The sequence below is a fragment of the Bidens hawaiensis genome, unplaced genomic scaffold, assembly GCF_021521415.1.
Source record: "Bidens hawaiensis isolate Kalapana, Puna unplaced genomic scaffold, B.hawaiensis_p1.1 tig00026011_1, whole genome shotgun sequence".
NCBI classification, from domain to species: domain Eukaryota; kingdom Viridiplantae; phylum Streptophyta; class Magnoliopsida; order Asterales; family Asteraceae; genus Bidens; species Bidens hawaiensis.
In genome coordinates this window covers 154,181-160,180 of record NW_027494189.1, presented here as the reverse complement: position 1 = coordinate 160,180, position 6,000 = coordinate 154,181, and positions in this window count along the sequence as shown.

Below are 6,000 nucleotides of genomic sequence, written 5' to 3'. Positions count from 1 at the left end.
TGGTAACTTCGCCTAAGGCCAAGTTCGCCTAACTGGTAACTTCGCCTAAAGCCAAGTTCGCCTGATAACTTCGCCTAAAGCTAAGTTCGCCTAAGGTTTAACTTCGCTTAAAGTCAAGTTCGTTTAGAAAATAAATTAAAAATCTAATGAAAAATGTGTTAAGACAGTTAATGTGTCAAGTTCGCTTAAAGTCAGCTCGACCCCAGCCAGGGGCTCTACCCCTTGGACCCTGCTAGGGGCTGCCGCCCCTAGACCCCGCTGCCAGGGGCGCTGCCCCCGGACCCCCGTTCGTTGTGGGTAGTAGTTAAGACTGGAAAGATGATATGAGTAGTGATAGTTGTTTGATACGTGTACTTGTTATACAGTCAGCCGTGCACAACTGAAGAAAGGGATTACGATTAACGGTGAATGTAACCGTGTTCAGGTGAGTTTCTAACCCCATTTATGTGTTATGTTTTCGGGGCTGTGTGCATACTCAATATGTTTGTTAATACGCTTATCCTAAGAGATAAGTGTATGCCTTATGTGGATAATGTGAAATGTATGAATGATTGCTTGATGGTACGTGAACGATCTTCGGATATTGCACGTACTGTCAGGTTGTGACGCTATGTATAAGATAAGTATGATATGTATGCTTATGTGTATGAAAGTGATAAAGTTAATAAAAGAAGAAAATGATGGTTGTATGGTTACGAAAAGGGTACCGAGCCCTAATAATACTCGAGGTATGATGTATGGTTGTATGGTAACGAAGAGGGAATCGAACCCTACTAATATTCGAGAACTAGGGAACCGAACCCTACTAATATTCGAGGAAAGAGGGAAACCGAGCCCTAATAATACTCGTGGAAAGAGGGAAACCGAGCCCTAATAATACTCGTGGAAAGAGGGTACCGAGCCCTAATAAGACTCGAGGAAGGAGGGTACCGAGCCCTAATAATACTCGAGGAAGGAGGGTACCGAGCCCTAATAATACTCGAGGAATGTAGGGCGTAATGCTCTTTATAACGTAAGATATGAAGGTAAGTTAATACAAAAGAAAGAATGAAAGTATGAAGGAATGAAAGTATGAAAGTATGAAAGTAAGAAAGTATGAATGAAAGAATATAAGTTTACGTATATTGTATTGTGTATGATTAACTAGAACTCACTCAGCGTAGCTGACTTTTAGTATGCACGCATGTGAGTAGGATGAGGCGGCTTGCTTGAGGAGACACGTGGCATTGAACAAGAGTCTGGCATCTGAAGACTTATGATGTTTTAATTTTAATGCTTTAATGTTGAAAGACAAAGGATGTTTTGAGAAAAGTTATGAATTATATAATGTTTTATGAAAGTTTTATATTCCGCGTAAATGTTTTAATTAACTCTGATATTTAGAACTGTGTTTATGAGTAAATCCAACACGAAAGTAGGGCTACCGGTAACGGGGCCTTACAGTACCAGGAGCCCAACCCGTCGCGAAAGCACCTTACCGTTTAGCGTCGTCCGAGATGAAAGAACTGATGTCCCAACTGCAAGAACTCCTCGGCAAAGATTTCATTAGATCAAGTGTTTCCCCGTGGGGCGCGCCAGTGTTATTCGTAAAGAAAAAGGATGGGAGTATGAGAATGTGCATAGACTATCGCGAGCTGAATAAGCTTACGGTAAAGAATAGATATCCCTTGCCAAGGATCGATGATATGTTTGACCAACTGCAAGGTTCAAGTTGGTTCTCACGGATAGATCTCAGATCAGGCTATCATCAGCTCTAGGTGAAAGAGGCAGGCATCCCTAAGACAACGTTTCGGACGCGGTATGGACACTACGAGTTCCTCGTGATGTCATTCGGTCTAACAAATGCTCCTGCAACATTTATGGACATGATGAATAGGGTGTGTCGGCCGATGTTGGGTAAGTCGGTTATCGTCTTCATTGATGATATATTTATTTATTCAAAGAGCGAGTTTGACCATGCTGAGCATCTGAGAGAGGTATTGGAGACTCTGAAGAAAGAGAAGTTATATGCTAAATTTTCGAAGTGCGCGTTTTGGTTGCGAGAAGTGCAATTCCTAGGACACGTGATTAATCCGGAAGGGATTATGGTAGACCCCACAAAGATTGAAGCGATAACAACTTGGAAGACTTCGCAGAATCCGACTGAAATACGAAGCTTCTTAGGGTTAGCTGGCTACTATAGGAGATTCATCGAAGGTTTCTCCAAGATAGCCGCACCGTTGACCGGTATGACCCGAAAGTCGGTAGTATTCAGTTGGGGAAAGTTCCAAGAAGAAGCATTTGAAGATTTAAAGAAAAGACTCACACAAGCACCAATCCTTGCTCTGCCCGATGGTGACGAGGATTTAGTTGTTTTTGCTGATGCCTCGCATCAAGGATTAGGTTGCGTGTTGATGCAACGAGGAAAAGTGATAGCCTATGCATCTAGACAGTTGAAAGTCCATGAGAGTACTTATCCGACGCATGATTTGGAACTAGCGGCAGTTGTACATGCTCTTAAGATTTGGAGACACTACTTATATGGTACTAAGTGTACTATCTACACCGACCATAAGAGCTTGAAGTACTTCTTTGAGCAGAAAGAACTGAATATGAGGCAGAGAAGGTGGTTAGAGCTGATAAAAGATTACGATTGTGACATTAAGTATTACCCCGGTAAAGCTAATGTGGTCGCTGATGCGCTAAGTCGCAAGAATGAAGAAGTCATTGCAACAGTGAAGTCCTACCAGCTGATTATGAACTCAAGCCTTTTTGAAGAAATCATCAAAGTGCAGACAGAAGTACTAGCTGAGGAAGGGTTAGTGAAAAAGGAAAGAATTTATGGCCAGTAAGATGAGTTGATGGAAAACACTCATGGCGTTAAGACTAGATTTGACCGCATGTGGATCCCACGCCATGGAGATCTCAGAGGTCGAATCTTAGATGAAGCTCATAAGTCAAGATACTCGATTCATCCAGGATCCAACAAAATGTACCAAGACCTGAAAAGAGACTACTGGTGGCCAGGAATGAAGAACGATGTGGTGGATTATGTTAGTAAGTGCTTAACTTGTTTACAAGTCAAGGCCGAACATCAGAAGCCTTATGGGAAGATGCAACCGCTAGAGATACCTGAATGGAAGTGGGAACACATCACCATGGATTTCATAACTAAGCTACCCCGTACAGCTAAGAATCATGATACCATCTGGGTGATTGTGGACCGTTTGACCAAGAGTGCTCACTTTCTGCCTATGTTAGTGCACAGAAATTTGACACTGTGGATATGTTATCCTGGCATATGTTTTGGATCAGTTATCCTTAGCGTGTGTTCCAGATCCCGTCAGGATCAAGGATCCACAGTACTTATTATTTACTAACGGTTGTTCTCATGTGTAGTCTTATATTTAGCAGGTGTAACGATTAGAAGACTCAGTCTATGTACTAACTTGCAGTCAAGAAGATATTGACGTGTTTGAATCAATTATCCTTCTGAAGAGTTCCAGAGCTATGTCAGGATCCTGGATCCTCGGTATTTGATACTATTAACGATTATTTCTTACATGAAGGCTGATATTTATCAAGTGTAACGGCTCCAAGACCTGGTCCTCCCCCTAATTCGCAGCCTGAGTGATGGAGCACGTGGTCAAAGTGGCTGTTACAAGTATATTCAAGATAAATGCGGTTTTTTAGGAAAATTAGTTAATAGTCTTAATTATTAATAACTCCAATGAGTTATTATCTTATATATAATTGAGATATGATCGAATAGAAGACACATGTATTCTCACACACACTAGGGCAGAACCATATATTCTCTCTACACTAGCTTACTTTGTAACATCGATCATCAACTCCACAACATTTGTAACCACCTATTGTTATCAATATAATCGACGGTGATCCTTGACCAAAGGTTACCTTGTTGATCCTTGACCGAAAAGATTCAACCATCGATTATTTAGTTAATCCTTGATTGAGGAAATTCGACCGAGAGATTACCTTGATAAGTTTTGACCAAAGTAAGACTATCTTGGTTAAGGGCTTTTTCCCTCATGATCAAATCACTGTGTTCACCCAGATTACGATTACGCGTTCAATATTATCGAGTTAGCACCTTACCTCACATTTACGAATTTAGATACTTGATCCTTAACAGATTTTTGTCCAAAACAGATATTGCACGTACTGTCAAGTTATAATGCTATGTACGAAATATGAATGATATGTATGTACGTTATGAAAGGTAAGAATGATTGCTTGTCGGTACATGAACGATCTTCGGATATTGCACGCACTGTCAAGTTATAATGTTATGTATGGACTATGAATGATATGTATGTATGTTATGAACAAATGTAAGAAACAGAAAGGTAGAAAAGGGACTGGACCCTAATAATATCCAAGACAGAAAAGGGACTGGACCCTAATAATATCCAAGGCAGAAAAGGGACCGAGCCCTTTAATAACCTCGAGGCAGAAAAGGGACTGGACCCTAATAATATCAAGGCAGAAAAGGGACAGGACCCTAATAATATCCAAGGTAGAAAAAGGGACCGAACCCTAATAATATCCGATGTAGAATAGAATAGAGTAAAGTAGAATTTGAGTTATGAAAGTATGAATGAAAGGATGTATGTATGTAAAGTATGTGATGTTATTAACTAGAACTCACTCAGCGTAGCTGACTTTTAGTATGCACGCAAGTAAGTAGGATGAGACAACTGGCTTGAGCGGGGAGGCATGGCAGAAGAATAAGAGTCTGGCATTTGAAGACCTGTCATGATTTATAAGTTATGATTTGATTTTGAAAGAAAAAAAGAATGTTTTAAGACATGTTTATGATTTGATACGTAATGTTTTATGAAAGTTTTTATATTCCGCGAATGTTTTTATTAACTATGATTTTAGAACTGCGTTTATGAGTAAATCCAACACCAAAGTAGGGCTACCGGTAACGGGGCCTTTTAGAGCGGTTTGGATGGCCCTAAGTATAAGTTTGATGGGCCATATGAGTATTGCATTTTTCGTATGAATTATGTGTATGTATAAGCAGAAGTGCACAAATCAGGTTTTTCAAATGTTCGGGTTCGGGTATGTAATCGGGTTTGGGTATGACTGTGTATTGAAAAATCGGGTATTAGCAATAAAACCCGGGTCGGGTTCGGGTCCATGTATTGTCTCTAAAAGCCATACCCTATGTATCGGGTTCAGGTCGGGTATAGAACCGGGTATTTTAAAACCGGGTATTTAAATACCCTATTTCCGGGTATTGAAAAAACCCTATTTTTTGGGTTTTTCGGGTATTTTTCGGATATAGGAAATTTTAAGGAGTTGTACCTTTTATGATTATTTTCCGGGTATTTTTTGGGTAATATCGGGTATTTGAAAAACCCGGTTCGGGTTTTCGGATATTACCGGGTACAAATCGGGTCCGGTTCCGGGTACAGGTTTTGGGACTAAAATGCATACCCTATCCACGGTTAGGGTCATGTACGGGTATTAAAATATCGGGTATAAAAAAAACCGGTTTCGAGTTCAGGTTTCTTATGCACCTCTATGTATAAGGGGTTGTTTGGTAGGTTATTAAGAGACTATCTCTTAATGGTTAACTCTTAACCATTCAAACTTAACATCTTAACCATTAAGAGGTTACACATAATTAAAATGTAATCTTTTAATGACCGAGACTACCAAACAATTGTTGAAAGTTTATTTGTAATTGTTTAGAGAATATCTCATTTGCTTGTTTACGTTCACAAACCTTTGTTTATGTTCATGCTTAAAGTACATTTATGTAATATTAATGCAAAAATTAATAGAAGCCAACGTGAAATATAGTCAACAAAGTTGTACAATAGAAACTCGATAAATTAATACTCGATTATTTAATAAACTCTCTAAGATAATATTTTTTGCCGATACCGACTCGGGGATAGGATGCTAAATTAATAATTTGCTAAAATTATAAGATATTACATTTTTGATAATTTCTTTAGATCCCATATAAAATATAAATTA